The 14,995-nt window shown below is 40.5% G+C and overlaps 1 protein-coding gene and 1 long non-coding RNA gene across 2 annotated transcripts in view; both read left to right on the top strand.

Moving 5' to 3' along the window:
* Window positions 1-14,995, top strand: part of CNMD (chondromodulin) — a 367,474-nt gene that overhangs the window by 105,723 nt on the left and 246,756 nt on the right. The window lies entirely within an intron of this gene.
* Window positions 6,855-10,926, top strand: LOC135050732 (uncharacterized). Its single transcript, XR_010241773.1, has 3 exons — window positions 6,855-7,830; window positions 9,123-9,713; window positions 10,840-10,926. It is a non-coding gene; the product is annotated as an uncharacterized LOC135050732 (long non-coding RNA).

Below are 14,995 nucleotides of genomic sequence, written 5' to 3'. Positions count from 1 at the left end.
CTTCACTCTGCTCAAGTGACGCATCTGCACTAAGCAGCTTTTGTTCTTCACAGGCTGGGCTGCTGGGCATGTCTCTGGCTTCACTGTGCGGGGTTATTTATTTTTTAATATAATGTGGACATTACTTTATATGTCTATTATTATGGAGTGTTACTATATATTTCTATTGTAATGTGGACATTACTATATATTTCTATTATTATGGGGCATTACTATATATTTCCATTGTAATGTGGACATTACTATATATTTCTATTATTATGGGGCGTTACTATATATTTCTATTGTAATGTGGACATTACTATATATTTCTATTATTATGGGGCATTACTATATATTTCCATTGTAATGTGGACATTACTATATATTTCTATTATTATGGGGTGTTACTATATATTTCTAATGTAATGTGGACATTACTATATATTTCTATTATTATGGGACGTTATGATATATTTCTATTGTAATGTGGGACACTACTATATATGTCTATTATTATGGGGCATTACTAGATATTTCTATTGTAATGTGGGACACTACTATATACGTCTATTATTATGGGGCATTACTATATATTTCTATTGTAATGTGGACACTACTATATATTTCTATTATTATGGGGCATTACTATATATTTCTATTGTAATGTGGACACTACTATATATTTCTATTATTATGGGGGAATTACTATATATTTCTATTGTAATGTGGACATTACTATATATTTTACTATATATTTCTATTATTATGGGGCATTACTATACAGTATATTTCTATTGTAATGTGGACAATGCTATTTATTCTATTATTATGGGGCATTACTATATATTTCTATTGTAATGTGGGACACTACTATATATTTTACTTTATATTTCTATTATTATGGGGCATTACTATATATTTCTATTGTAATGTGGGACACTACTATATATTTTACTTTATATTTCTATTATTATGGGGCATTACTATATATTTCTATTGTAATGTGGATACTACTATATATTTTACTATATATTTCTATTATTATGGGGCATTACTATATATTTCTATTGTAATGTGGACACTACTATATATGTCTATTATTATGGGGAGATTACTATATATTTCTATTGTAGGGTGGGACACTACTATATATTTCTATTATACGAGTAGCACTACTACAGTATATATTCCTGTTATAATGGGGCATTATTATGTATTTTTATTAAATTGAGGACATTACAATATATTTCTATTATACTGGGGTTAATACTATATATTTCTAGTCTTGCCTCCAGAGTGAAAAGAAAAGAGAGTATATATGCTGTGTGGTCACACCCCTAGTGTAATGTAGCCACTCTCCCTAGTGTCATGTGGCCATGCCCCCTCATAATACGTGATGACGCCCATTTTTCAGCTCACTCAATACCACTAAGAAAATATTTCTACTTGTGCCACTGGTTTAAAATAAACATTGATTCTTAGTATATGCTATTACAAATATTTTAATTACACTAATAATGTAGGGAACACATAATATTATATTTGTTTAGTACAGTATGTTTATGCATATTTGATACAACATATACAATATACTGTATATAGTTGGGGCTTTTACTGTAATTGTTCTATGTAATTTATCTATTTAATGTAATTGATTAAATCACGTGAAAGGAAATCTGTTGTCATTAGATATAAAATGTTTAATACTTTAATCTTACTGGTATATACTGTTTTCCAGCTGTCTAATTATATACTGAAGCAGAAGTCCATAGAAACAGCCACTGCTTAACACATTATGGATACCTTCGTTTCTCAAAAGCGGATTTGGCTGTGTGCGCCTTTAAAGTCCTTTTATACCCTAAACATGCATAAAACCCATCCTTCACATAATAATATAATGAGGTGCAGGCAGCTGTATAAAACTATAAACGCCATCTCCTCAAACCAGATCCAATATGGCTGCCACTACTTCCAGTTTGCATTCTAAATGTTTTCCAAGTAGCTAAAAACCTATTCTTAACATTAGCAAATTCATTCCACTTGCATTGCAGCCATTGGATGTCCCCGGAACAGTATTTTAATCTTCTTATATGCAACTTTAATGATGGTTTATACAATGTAAGTATGAAAAGAAATAAATACATAATTAATAACAAACATAATGAACTAACAAATTCATTAAAAAAAACGTTTCATTTCAAATTCACTGTTAAGACCTTTTGGTATTATGGTTTTCAAAGTATGAATCCAACTCATCTCAGTTGTATCTAACATCAATGGCCCTCATTCCGAGTTGATCGCTAAGAGTCATCGCATCGCAAATGTCCGAAATGTAAGTATCTGCGCATGCGCAAATGCGTGATTACGCATGCGCGAAGACATACGTACGACAACTGTGCAAAATTACTTTGGACAAAAAAAGCCGTAACTGCCAAACGAAAACAAGGAGTGGCGTGGGCGTGGCGGAGGCGAGACTTCGCAATGCTCCGACATGGGCGTGAAAGTGGGCGTACTGTGTGGGAGTATGCAACTTGCAATGGGCGTGTTTTTCGCACATAAACTTTGTCGCTGTTAAAACTAACATAGGAAACCGTAGCAACATTCACGCAGCAGCAGAGTAGGTCTGCAGTTACTCTACATTTGCGAAGTACTGGTACAAGTGTGTATGCAGTAATTAGCAGTTAATTGGAGAGCACATTCATCTGATGTTCAATTACTTGTTAATTACTGAGCCCATGAAAGTTACCAACCAGCAATTGACTGAACACACATTACATGTTTATTCTACTCACATATTAATCTCACACACTGTTAAATAAGGTTGTTATTTGTGTTTAACTTGGTGTGTAAGCATTGTGCAGAAATGTTTGAATGTGTGTTAGACTACTAAATACAAACAAGTTACATTTTTATTTAAAGTTAGATAATTCTGCAACATTCTGATCAATTAACCAACACCCACATAATGCCGCATACACTATGATTTATTTTTCAAAGTCACAATAATATAGGTTTTTAACATCTGTCAATGTTTTCAATGATGTCATGTTGTCCAAAGATATTTTATCAAGTTGTCGTGTCTGTTTTATTAATATGGACATTAAAGTGTGGTGCAAAACATACCTTTTTTTTTTATTAAAAAAAAATTTGAAGGAGAATTAGCAGATTGGTCACCAAGTGTCTATATGTTGACATAATATTTTTGTAAGTAAGATTTTGCTAATGCATTACCTTCAAGAAATTGCACACATTTTGAAATTATATTTTTTATTTCAGAAATAATATGATCCAACATTTAAACATGGCTCCACATGAGTCTCACAGGCAGAGATAGACCAAGCACCAAGCAGATGGCACTGACAAAAATTATATTGCAGAACTCAGTACTCTGCAAATTTCTGCTTCTGACAAAAGTATCTTATAAATTCATAAATTCAACATATTTCACACCCTGCCACACAAAAATGTGACACAAACTGAGAAATAATTAGTATCCACCACACAAACACAACAATACACAGCACACTAGTGAGAGGAAGATGGCTCTGTTGTTTTTTAAAAGAAACTCACAGGCTACAATTCCTCCAAACAGAAAAAAAGACATTTCACTAAGAGGGAGTGATCCATTCTGGCCACACAAGCCAAGTCCAAAATAACATAGAGGCAACTACAAAAACATGGGTGCTGCCCATCTGGAGAGACATCACTTTCTTCTTTTTGGCCCCGCCTGAGGCTGATCTTCTTTGCTTGGTCTGCGGAGTGACCTTCGTTGGGCCTGCCCAGTGTCCTGTTCTTCCTGGGCAGGGGCAGGGGAGGGAGCCGATGTGGTTGGCTCTCTGCCACTGTGGGCAAGGGAGACAGCGATGGCCTGGAGCCCTTGCAAGATGTTAGTTGCAAGGCTTTGGTTTGAGGAGGCCAGTTGTTCTTGGGCCTGCCTGATCTCTGCCAGACTTTGGCAGAGTTGAGCAACACCTTGCTCAACACAGGTTCGGATCTCAGTGAGCCGGACAGTTATCTGGCTTACCTCCCGGATGACCCCGTCTTGAAATGTGTTTAGGCTCTCACCATACCTAGCAATTTCAAGCAGGATCTCCGGGATAGCAGAGGGTTGGGTGGGGGGGCCAGTAGGAACCTGCATAGGTGGGTTTTGTTGGCCCACACTGGCAGACCCACTAGGTCCCTCCACCTCAGCCTCAACCACATAACCGGCCTGTGACTCAAACTGTTCACCCCCCTGTGCTGTGTTTTGTGGCAAGCAAATAGAAGAATGTGTGGGGGAAAAGTTGGAGTCAAAATTAGTTTAAGATTATTAATACAGTTCAAATTTCAGACAAATACATGTGTAAACTTACCTTCCAAGTCATGTCCCGTCACAATCTCAGGCAGGTCCGTGTCCATATGAGACACCCCTTGGCCCTCCTCATAACTCACACAGGCCATCGCCATCTCCTCCAAGTCAGTATACTCCACAGCGACAGGTGGTCCCCCCCCTGTTGCCCTTGAGGCATTCCACTCCGCAGCCCTCTTTGCCTTCAGGCGGGATTTGAAGTCGGCCCACCTACATAAATATTGTGAAAGAGGGAAAAAGTTGAGTCTTCTTATTGTTCAAAGTAAATATCTAGCACACATGTTCTGCTTGTGTTTGCTAGACATAACATGACATGTAACTACATTTTTTAGGCAACTTAGCACAGAAAAAGGATTGTCAAGATGCACTTACCGTCGTCTCACTTCCTGTGATGTTCTGACGACAGAGCCAACTTCATTCACAGATTTTGTGATGTCTCTCCAGATGCGTTCTTTGGAAGCAGCCCCCATGTTTTTGGGGCCCCTATGTATTTTGGACATGGCCTGCGTGACCAAGACACGCAACTCCCTCTTAGTGAATGCAGGCTGTCTTTTTTTCCGTCTGGAGGTAGCCTGTGAGGTTTCTTCAGGTTGGTCATCTCCATCTTCCTCCTCATTAGCAGCTTCTGTCTGCTGTGTTTGTGTGGCTAAAGTCAATTCTCCCTCAGTTTGCTCACTATGTGTGTGTGGCAGGGTATCCACACTCAATTCTTGAGGTTCAGAAGCAGAAATTTGCAGAGTACTAGGTCCTGCATTAACCTCCGCAGAGGCGTATTCTAACAAGCGCCTTTGACACTCTATCCGTTGTTTCTGCAATGCCATCTGCTGCTCTGCAATGCGGTCTATCTCTGCTGCGATTTGCTCACGAGAAGCCATGTTTGTGATGACGTGTGTACGCCGAGGTGTGTGCGCTTATATACCTACGTGCGACTCGTTAATTCACACAGGTGTACACTTATTCTGTTGAATGATTGCACTGCTTATTTAAGGGCCTACTGTGCATGCTGTAAGTGTTGGTAGTTTGGCGTTTGAGTTGTTGGCTTGTGCGGGAAGGTGATAGTGGAATTGGCAGAGTGAGTAATTGTCAAGCATACCTTTGTCCTTTTCTTTGCGTTTTGAATATAGACAGTCATTTTTTGTGTGTATTTTCGTTTGTGAGTATTCTGTTTTTTTTTTAATTTTTTTGTGTTTGCAAGTTTTTGTAATACATTTTAATGTTTTAATTTTTATAACACATATATATTTTGCAAGTCCATTTGTGAAAATATTCCCGTGCTTCTTTGTTTTGACTGTCATTAGTGTTCTCTTGTAGGAATCTACTTTTTGGTGAGCAAAACCAATTTTGACTTCATTTTTGGGTGTGGTCCACAAAAACAAGACTTTATTTCTTTAGGAGCAGGTAAGTGTCGTTGGCCTGTGTTGGAGTTTGTTTGTTGGAAGTGTCTGTATGCTGTTTTTGACTGTCATTTGTGTTCTCTTGTAGGTTTTTTTTTTTTGGTGAGAAAAACCAATTTTGTCTTTATTTTTGGGTGTGGTCCACAAAAACAAGACTTTATTTCTTTAGGAGCAGGTAAGTGTCGTTGGCCTGTGTTGGTGCTTGTTTGTGTTTTTTTATTTTTTTTATTTTTTGTGTAAAGTTTGCTAAACAAAGTGTTTGGGGTTTCCAGGATTGATCTGCAAAGTAGTGTTTGTCTTTCCTGGACTAGGTACTAAATTTCTTATTATTTTTTTTATTTTTTTTTCTAAAGATTTTTTGCATTAATATATGTTTTTTATATCCAAATATTAAATTTATTTTTATTTGCTTTTTATTTTTGCATTTTTGACATGAATTCAACACAGAAAAAATGTACGCTCCTGCAGTAAGTTGACACCACAATTGTAAAAACAGTTATTGTGTAAAATTTTGGAAAACTTTGTTTTTTTTTTAATTGACATTTCTTAACATTCTCTCCAAAAAGTGTGTGATGTCAATACATATTGCGGCAGAAGCCCTACCTCCCCAACCCACGCCAGCACTCCCACCCCAACCGCCAGCCCCACAACCACAGCCGGCTCCTCATCAACCAAGGCAACGGAGGCGTGCTAGGCCACCAATTTTCAGAACCCGTGTCATACTTTTTGGGATGCCAGATGATGTGGTGGTGCGTAGATACCGGCTGCCACCACATCTAATCCTAGACACTCTCTCCATAATAGAGAGTGATCTGGAGTCTGAAATTCGGTATCCTACAGCAATACCACCATTGACACAATTCCTTGCAGTGTTACATTTTTTGGCCACAGGATCATTCCAGCATGTTGTTGGAGACCTGGTTGGCATGTCGCAGGGCCAGTTCAGTAAGGTCCTGCGACGTGTCTGCCAGGCTTTCATCAAGCGTGTTAAGCAATTTATTGCTATGCCTTTGGATGTTGGTGCCCTAGATGTGGTGAAGCGGCAATTTGCGGAAGGTGGTAGTCGCTTCCCACATGTTATTGGGGTTGTGGATGGCACACATGTTGCTATTCAGCCACCAAGACATAATGAAGAAATTTATAGAAACAGGAAACTGTTTCATTCTCTGAATGTAATGGTTGTTTGTGGGCCATCCCTCCAGATCCTTTCCCTGAACGCAAAGTTTACAGGAAGTTCCCATGATGCGTATGTCATTAGACAATCAGGGATATGGCAGAGATTAAGATCAAGTCAACGACCAGACATGTGGTTATTGGGTGAGTTGTTGCTCAAATATTTTAGTTACAAACTTACAAAAATATATGAAAATTGTGAACTAAAATTTTGCTTTTATTCCAACAGGAGACCGTGGATATCCTTGCACCCCCTGGCTCATGACTCCTTACCGTAATCCCAGGCCAGGACCACAGATGGCATTTAACTCCGCGCTTACTGCCACTAGGCAGCTGGTGGAGCGCACAATTGGTGTCCTGAAAGGGCGCTTTCGTGTGCTCCACCGCACGGGTGGCGACATCATGTATTCGCCGGAGATGGCAAGTAAAATAGTGGTCCTGTGCGCAATACTCCATAATATCGCGGTAAGGAGTAGTGTCGAGCTTCCTCAGGCAGAGGAATTGCCTGATGAGGAGCCAGGGGTTGTGCCACGCTTCGGTGGGGGGAGTGTGACACGGAGGGGGAGCCAAGTGAGGGCAAGAATTGTAGCAGAACATTTCAGGTATAGTGTTTTTAACATTTATATTTGCACAAATAATACAACCCAGTATGCTTATGTATTTTTAAACATGATTGCATTTAGTATGTTCTTGTAAAGTGATTGGGTAATGCTGTTGTTGTGTTTGAATGGTTTTTTCTTTTTAAACACAAAAAACAAAAACACGTTAAGCTGACAATGTTTATGTAATAATTTAAATACTGTAATGATAATAAATAGTGTCCTTATTTATTTTATATCCTCAAATACTGATTATGTAAACAAACACACAAACAAATGATCCTCAATGTTTGACACTTTGTGACTGTCCAGCTGAATGATCACACGACCTGTGGTGAGTACACAGATATGTTTAGTAATTTTCAGTAAAGTCTGTGTCTCTGTGTGTTTATTCTAATAGTTTCTAACAAACATTTTTGCTTATGCTAATGCGAATTTCCGCTCGTGCAAAATAACACTCTGCTCTTCACAGCATTGCAAAGATCAATAAAGTTATTAGAAATGACATATTTTTGGCCAATCACATGCTAACAGACACTATAAATATATGCCCAAATAAGGAAAACGCCATTGCCATGATGCGTGCAGCACCGTTCTCCAGGCGGGAGCTCCGCGTGCTGGTAGCGGTGATGGACCGCCGCGTAGGCCGCGTTGGGCGCTTCATCCCCAATCGGGTGAAGCGCGAGGCCTACGCGGAGGTCCGCCGCCTGCTGCGGACTCGCGTCCGCAGCAGGCGGACAATCATCCAGCTCGAGAGGCGATGGAGTGATCTCCGCAGGCGGACTCCAGATTTGTTGGCGGAGATCCGCCAGCAAATCCGTGCTCTCCATACCCGAAGTAAGTTACATTACATAAGATTTTTTGCTTAAAATGTGATAATGCTTCATCTTCCCAATTTTTAGCAAAAGGTTTTTTGTAAACCATTGTGCAAAACCATGTGCACTGCAGGGGAAGCATATGTAACATGTGCAGAGTGAGTCAGATTTGGGTGGGGTGTGTTAAAGCATCTCAATAATTTGCTGTGTTAAAATTAAACAGCCTGTATTTTCCATGGCCATAATTGAAAAAGTCCACCAAATCTAACTCTCTCTGCACATGTTATATATGCAACCCCTGCAGAGCACATGCTTTTGGACAATTGCAAACTACATTCCAGCTGTAATCCCCTTTGAATTACCTACATTTTACAGTAAGTGGTAGGCTAATTGCAACCTTCAGTCTCCTTTTTAGGAAATTAGGTCAGTGTGTGTGGTTAGGGGAAACAGTACTGACTGTAGTAAAGTGACACGAAACAAGTGCATGTTTCCAAGAAATAAGAAGCAGCCAGGAAACTGGTCCAAAATACTTGATAAGTGCTGGCTATATAATAAGGGCCCTTGAATAGTAATCTGGTGATGTTGCCTAGACAAATCACTATGACTCAATGGACTAGATTAAGGAATGAGCTTCAAAGTTAAAGTTTGGCTTCATTTTGTTTGCTATGGCCAACATGAAGAGGATCTTAACATGTTTGATTTTCTATTTTAAATTTAAAAAAAAAAAACATGTAACATAACATTTATATTTAAAAATCAATACTATGTAATTTTGCATGATTAAAAAATGTGGACAATATTTTCATTCTAGGACAACAACAACGGCACAACTCCCCACCCCCTTCCCCTTCCCACTCCCCCTCCCCTTCTCACTCCCCCTCCCCTTCTCACTCCCCCTCCCCTTCTCACTCCCCCTCCCCTTCTCACTCCCCCTCCCCTTCACACTCCCCCTCAGCTTTCCAGTCCCCCTCATCTTCACAGTCCCCCTCAGCTTCCCAGTCCCCCTCAGCTTCCCTGGCCCACTCCACTTTCCATTCCCCTTCTCACCACACCTCGCCATCTCTTTCTGGGACCCCTTCTCCTCCTTCCCATACCCCTTCTCCTTCCACTTCGACATCCCCATCTGAACCCCCCTCACCCTCTATTGCTTTAAATTTCTCTCCGCCCCCCTCGCCCTCTCAATCAGACCCCCCCTCTGAAATTGCGGCACTAATCCAGCCTCCTTCCCCCATCCAGCCTCCTGCCCCAATCCCTCCTCCTTCCCCAATCCCTCCTCCTTCCCCAATCCCTCATCCTTCCCCCATCCAGCCGCCTTCCCCCATCCAGGCAACATCCCCACCAAGTGAATGGGCAGAGGAAGCCCCTGCAGAACATTCCGGGAGTCTGGATGTTTCCGAGGAAAGTAAGTTTATTTAAATTTTATACAATAAGATTACCCACTTACACTTACAATGCCAAAACATGCAGTGTTGTACTGTTTGAATTCTTGGACCCTGGAAAAATATTTTAACATTTCATCATGGTGTACATGTTGCCTTTACATATTTGTGAGTGTCATTATATGTACAGTGTGTATGTGTGCAATGTTTTGTGTGTCCACTCTAGGTTGACACTCATTAGGTAGCCAGGGTTGCCAGGAGAACAGGGTTTATATGTGTTACTTTTTCTGGGAAACAGTTAGACCTGAGTGGAGTTTAGTATGTTTGCCTTTTACACTTGGGCCTGTGTAGTCTGAATATTTACACTTAAAAATCACATGCTTCACTTTGTTATGCAGCCTAATGACACACTGTTTTTTTGTGTGAAAGTTACATTCTCAAAATTAATAAGTGTTCGAGTCAAACATGTTTGCACTTATTTAGTAAGGGCAGCTTTCATGGAGTGTGGGAATGCTATGATATGTTGGCCTTCTGAAGATGTGGATATGCAGTGTGATGATGCAGGACCAACCCACTAAAAATAAAAAACAAATAAAACAACAAATGGGAATGAATGCCAACATGGTGTCACATTGACGAAGATGGTAGTTATCTTTAACATGGGATGTCGGACATAGCAACCAATAAGATTATACTTAAAAAATTGGGATCCACTTCTACAATATAATAATCATATTTTTGCTTGATTGCTATGGGCAACGTTCCATCTTAAATATAACTCACATAGTAGTAAATGTAACACATGGTCTGGAACACTTTAAAATCTGATTAAAAGGCTGAGCAGGCTTGTGTGTTCTGCTAATGATTGTACCATAAAACAGGCAGGATGTAGTAACTTTGACATTAAAGCAGGCCTGTCCAAACTGCGACACTCCAACTGTTGAGAAACTACACATCCCAGCATGCCCTGACACAGCTTTGCCATTCCCTGACCACAAAACTGTGTAAAGGCATGCTGGTATATGTAGTTTCACAACAGCTGGAGTCCAGCAGTTTGGACATGCCAGCATTTAAGTGTGCTTTGCGCCTTGCTTGGCTAATAAGTAATGTAATTAAGTTATTAATGTTTGTGTTGCATCTTAATTTCAGATGTTGCAGTTGGAGATCCCACAAGTTTTTCAGGGATACTTGACACCATGCGCCAACACCTGCAAGGAATGATGGATTGTGTGGACCATTTGCAAAAATTTGCATGACTTTTATTCTTTGATTTAAAAAAAAAAAAAAAAATTAACAAATACAAAAATAAAAAAGTTGATTAAAGTTAACCGGGTGTTGTGTTTATTAATGCAAAAAAGGATCAGCAGATTGGCAGGCAGAATTTGTTTTGTACAAAAAATTACACACATCTAACGTTACATTTTTACCAAAAAAAAAAGGAGATTATTGTGTTAAGAAACATGTAAACACCTTCATTCACAAACAACACCTTTAAAAATTAAAAAAGTGAAATAAAAAAAAAAAAAATTACACTTTGACATGTTGATGGCCAATTATGGCAACAAAGTGTTAATTTTTTATTATTCTCAGACTTAATTGTTTTGGAACATTATCAATCATTACACTAATTGGGTTCGTAATTGAAAAGGGCTTGTGGTCTTTAAAAGGAAAGGTGTCATTGCACTTAATAGGCCAAAAAAACATTTTTGTGCGTTTTACCTTAAAAGTGTGCATTTTTACGCAAAACTTTGTAAATATACTCAAACTTAGTATTTTTACGATTAAGTATGTGTTATTGCGATGATTTCGCAATGCTGCGATGGTTTCGCATTACTGCGATGTCATTTGGCGTACGCCCACTTTGTGTAATACTGCGTGCGAATTTGCAAAAATACGTTGAGGGCGGAGGTTCGCAAATTTACTAAATTAACGCAACTTTGCGAATATGTTGTGCGTCCGAAAAACTTTGCGATCAACTCGGAATGAGGGCCAATATCCCTATTTTTGTAGCATTCCTTATGATCATGATGCTGTTTAAAATGTGCAGAAAAAGCACTGGATTCTAGTCTCTTTCTAATTTTTCGCTTTTTGCTTCAGGGCAGCATAATTGTAATACTTAATTTAACACTTTTTAGCACCTAAATTGCTTTTTATTAATGTAACACTTTTTAAATCCCTAATTACTACTTCTCACCTATGTAACACTTTTAACACTGAGCTGCTACATCTTATTAATGTTCTTAGGTCCACTGCTTTTCTCAATCTTTACCACATCTCTTGGCAAACTAATCAACTCTTTTGGATTTCAGTACCATCTGTATGCGGATGATATTCAAATCTACCTATCCTCCCCAGATTTGTCACCATGTGTATTGGCCCGTGTCACTGAATGCCTTTCTGCCATTTCATCTTGGATGACATGGCCACCTCAAACTTAATATCCCCAAAACAGAATGAATTATATTGCCACCGACCAATAATAGTTACCTACCTGATATCTCTATCACTGTTGATAACTCAGCAATCAATCCACCCCACAAGCTCACTGCCTGGGTGTCATTCTCGACTCTGAACTGTCCTTTGTTCCCCACATTAAATATGTCTCAAAATCATGTTACATGCATCTAAGAAACATATCCAAAATACGACCATATCTTACACAAGACACAGCAAAAACTCTAATCCATGCTCTCATTATCTCCGCATTGATTATTGCAATAGTCTCCTTACCGGTCTAACCAAAAATAAGCTCTCACCACTACAATCCATTTTGAATGCAGCTGCAAGGCTGATTATCCTCACTAGATGTTTATCGTTTGCGGATCCACTTTGTCAATCCCTCCATTGGTTACTGGTATTTAACCATATTTAATATAAAATACTTTCACTTACATACAAGGCTATTAACCAAACTACACCAACATACATCTCTTCACTCATCCCAAAATATCTCCCTACCTAACCTCTCCGCTCTGCACAAGACCTGCATCTCAAATCCACATGCATTGCTTGCTCCCACTCACAATTACAGGGCTTTTTCCAGGCTGCACCCACACTGTGGAATGCCCTCCCACAACAAAAAGACTCACCTCTAGTGTCGAAACTTTCAAATGTTGCCTGAATTCGCACATCTTCAGACAAGCTTAGCAAATTCTGGACCCACCCACATAGCCTTCAATAACTCCCTATCTAATTACATTCCCTTTGTACAGTCCACACATAACCTCACATATTTTGTCCTTATTCACTTTCCGATCTTCCTGACCTTTGGCCATTATTGCTGTATGACCATATCATACAGCCCATTAACAACCTTTGCACTCTGACAGGACCATTATGCAACAGGTAGCACCTATCCTTCTGTCTGTTATTGCCCAGTTTTGTTCTATTACTGTTGTTCCAATGGTAAAGCGCAACGTAACATGCTGTGCTATATAAGAAACTGTTAATAAATAAATAAAAACATTTTACATTTGGGGGGTATTCAATGAGCTCTGACAATTTCGTAGCTACCGATTTCACACCCCTATGTATTCAATTGCGGGACGTTTTCGCCTGTTTTTAAGACATTTTCATTATGCCTTTTACCTCTTTTTTAGTGAAAAGGCATTGGTGAAAAATGCCTCAAAATCGTCGAAAACGGACCACATTTTCACCGGAGCAGGTGCGAAAATATGTGGATTCGCCTATCCACATGTTTTTTGCTCCTGCCGAATTTTTCACCTAGGCCCTGTTATTGAATAGGGCAAATCCCCATTTGCCATAAAAAATAGTGAAAAGTACATCTTTTTCGCATAGGCAAAAAAACCGGCCCTAATTGAATATCCCCCTTAAACTGCTACTTCTCACTAGTGTGATTCTTTGGGGTGGTTAGGTTGTACTGGCCCGCTGTTCCTGTGCTCTGGACTTGAACCTTAGGAATAGTAGGAACCCACCTGATAAGGCCACATGGCCATGGTAGGTAGGCAAAAATAATGCTAAGAACCTCAATTAGGTGCTCTTTGTGTTTAGAGTATGCACCTGCATTTTCTTTTTTCTGTGTGGCACTACAAGTCTCAGTATGGTTGCACCTCTTGTTATGTTTATAATTAGAGTGTGCAGTCCAGCCCCTCCCCCCCCCCCCTCCCCCCATAGTTGTAGCCGGCGCCTGGGATCCTGACATACGAAATACCAACGTCTGGATCCTGATTGCAAAGAAGCCAACAGGGGTGAGTAAGGGATGTTATACCCTCTCAACTACCCCCATAACCCTAAGCCTCCCTACCCACTGCCTAACCCTAACCTCCCCCTTAGTGCCTAACCCTAACCTTCCCCCTTAGTGCCTAAGCCTAACCACCCGTCCCCTTTGCCGAAACCTAACCCTCCCAGCCCGCAGGCTGTCCGTAACCTTCAGAGTTGAGTGCCTAGCACTGACCCCCCTCCCCGTACCCTAACCTTCCCGGGGCACACGCTACCCCTAACCCTCCCACCGCAGCCTAAACCTATCCTCCCTCCCCCGCCACAGCTTACCTCTGCATTGCCGCGGTGTGTGGTTGCTCGGCATCCATGCTGTTGGGATTCCGACACCAGGATGTATACCTATTCAGGGTGCCAGTGTGAGCATTCCGAATAGTGTCGAGACTCCGGCAGGCTGGATCCTGACTGCATCCCTTCTGGATATTGCACCTGTACTCAGGTAGGTGGAATCACACTGAGGGCAGGATTCCGAACATGAAAATGTGGGCAAAAGACCATTTTCGGGCTTTGGCCGCATTTCAGATTTGTACTAACACCCAGTCTCCTGGTTTCCGATGCGGTGGGTAACGCCAGCAAAAGGCTTCTTTTCACATCCATGCTGCAGAGGAATCCGATCGGATTCCTCTGCGCATCCCCCAAGGCTACCAGGTGCCTGTGCGAATGCGCAGAGGGATGTCGGGGTTGAAGCCCGAAATTGTGGCCATCGCAAAGTTCAGCTCTAATCAGGGAGAGCTGTCCTTTGTGATACTAATTGCATATGTTAGTACATCCGATTAGTATCAATGCGGAAAATGGTGGGATGTAACACAAAGGCTTGGTACATCCCACCACCAGTCATATTTGGCCTTAGCAGAAACAATGGAGCCACACTGCACAGATTTGTACACATCCTATTGTTGGGGGTCTGTGGGGGGGCTGCAGCATTTAGGGGGGTGGAGCAGAGCACAAACGAGGTTCATTTTAAAAAGCATAGGCATGTCATCCTCATTTTGAAGGAGTGCCAGGGCCAGGGGCTGCTTCATTGGATGAAGACTCCCTGGGCCCGGCTGACCAGTCCAATGGCCAGTCT

This window comes from Pseudophryne corroboree, chromosome 2 (genome assembly GCF_028390025.1).
Source record: "Pseudophryne corroboree isolate aPseCor3 chromosome 2, aPseCor3.hap2, whole genome shotgun sequence".
NCBI lineage: Eukaryota > Metazoa > Chordata > Amphibia > Anura > Myobatrachidae > Pseudophryne > Pseudophryne corroboree.
This window is presented reverse-complemented; position numbering and strand designations above follow the sequence as displayed.